Below are 2,044 nucleotides of genomic sequence, written 5' to 3' on the forward strand. Positions count from 1 at the left end.
ATCAGAGGACAGGCCTGAAGAGTTTCGAAGCTCCTAACATCTTTAGAGGAGAAAACAAAAGTTACGTCAATTGATTTTTTTTGTTGTTGTTGTGTTTGTTTGTTTGTTTTGTGGCCCCGATAATTAAAAAAAAATAGAAGTGGCGAGACAGAGAGGACCTTAGCGGAAACGATTACACTTGATATAAATGAGTTTTATTCTGTCAGCCTCCTTGTTTGCCTTGGAGTGGGATACAAAAATGGAGCGTGGAACAACGGTAAGGTGTCTGCTGGATAAAACATCGAGCACTCATGCAAATAAAAAGCACTGACAGTCAGAAACAAACTCCAGCCTGTTCTGAAAACTGCTTTTTTTCCCCCTCCTATTTTTATTTTTTTTTACTTTTTGCATTTGTGTGTGCAGCATGAAGTTAAGAAAAAACATAAAAAAGTAAGTTTAAAAAATAAATTACAACTATAATAGTAAGTAAACATTAAAAAACAGCATAATTACTTGTTAAATAGGCAAAACTGAACATCTCATATTAATCCAAGTTAAAAACAAAAAGTTGTGAATTAAATTACTGCACAAATTAGCTAACAAAAACATTTATTGCAGTAGTTGGATTCATTCAATTTGTATAAAAACTAACTTTCCATGTGTGTAATTTTGACTTCCGTGGTAAAAATGTTAATTTAAAGTTTAATGAAAAAGTAGCTTTTTAAAAATAAATAAATAAATAAATAAGTGTGAATATGAAAAGTTGGTGTAAACAGATGGGGGGGAAAGGCGCTGAGCTGTGGAGGAAACAGCTGGGCGCTAATTAAAACAAAAACAAAAAGCACAGAAAAGTCCACGCGCAACGTGTAAATAAAGCGCACGAGGACGCAAAAACACTCCGTAAATTACACGAAACAAAAGTTGCCATAAACAGACAGAAATGAAGCTCCTATGCAGAACAAAAAGGGCAAAGAAAAACCCAACTTACCAGAAAAAAATGGCAGGTATGTTTTATTTCCCTCCCGGTAAAGTCAAAGGGGACACACCAGGTGAGGAGTCGTTCGTCCTCCCTCTCTATGCTCGCGGAGACCTTCGTACGTGACCGTCCGAGAAGAAGTTCACCATGGCGAAGAGATAAGGGAACAACAAGCGGAGTAAATAATATTTAAAAGAAAAGAAAAGGCTGAATATTCCCGTGCTGTCTGGAGACGCACACACACACCGACTCTCCTCCTGCTGGCTCTCGTCAAACGCGGCTGTTATTACTAACGCAACGGAGAGGAAAGCAACCGAGTCCTGTTTGAATGACGCGAAGAAGAAGCGCCTTGTTTTTTTTTCCGTCTTCGTTACGACTCAAACACACATCACGCCGCATCCCAGCAAGCAAGTATATTTGGGACTAGAAACCCCCACCACCACCACCCATCGTCCCCCGGGGAGGCACTTTTGCTTGTGCGCGGAGGTGTGTGTTATTATTTTTGGGCGTACTGCGACCCCGTGTGACGTCAGGGCCACCTGTAAATAAAAACTACTTCATTTCTCTTTTCTTTTCTTTTTAAGAGACAGAAAAAAAAGTTTGCTTCCTCTTCTAAACTCCTCGCGGTGGTGGTGCACGTCGAAGGGGTCAAAAGTGGTTAAGCTCGCCGCGGCTTTAAAGCGTAACCTTCCGCGGAAATCCTCCTGAAAAAGTTGTTTATTCTGTCGGAAGCTGCGGGATGTTCCTGCGCCTTCACGGACCGCGCGCGCACAGGAAGCGTCGGCACTAATTATGACCAAATATAGACGTTTTTCTCTCCTAATTAAACCCCCTCAAACTGCCTAAAAAACGCTGCATCGAGCCCCCAAACATTAAGATTTAATTTAACTTCCACCTCAAAGAGCTACCTATTCTATTTATAATCAATATTAATATTATTAAATGTGTTTAAAGTGATCTAATCTTAATCTGAAAACATATATAAGAATTACTGAAAGAGTTTTTTAATATAACATCTGTCTCATATTCTTATTTATCCTATTTATTCAGCTAATAAAAGGGAATAAGTCAGACACTGAATTCCAGCTG

General features: G+C 39.3%; 1 protein-coding gene across 4 annotated transcripts in view; it reads right to left on the minus strand.

The window, feature by feature from the left end:
* Nucleotides 1-1,486, minus strand: part of foxp2 (forkhead box P2) — a 106,216-nt gene extending 104,730 nt beyond the window's left edge. For 2 of the 4 annotated variants that reach the window (XM_037981164.1, XM_037981163.1), the window contains exon 1: nt 968-1,476. The gene's annotated coding sequence lies outside the window, so the exon portion shown is untranslated. Of the gene's footprint in view, nt 1-967 lie in introns of all 4 variants that reach the window. The other 2 variants (XM_017424861.3, XM_017424859.3) reach the window with 2 other exon arrangements.
* Nucleotides 1,487-2,044: the final 558 nt, after the last annotated feature.

The sequence above is a fragment of the Kryptolebias marmoratus genome, linkage group LG18, assembly GCF_001649575.2.
Source record: "Kryptolebias marmoratus isolate JLee-2015 linkage group LG18, ASM164957v2, whole genome shotgun sequence".
In the NCBI taxonomy this organism is placed as follows: Eukaryota; Metazoa; Chordata; class Actinopteri; order Cyprinodontiformes; family Rivulidae; genus Kryptolebias; species Kryptolebias marmoratus.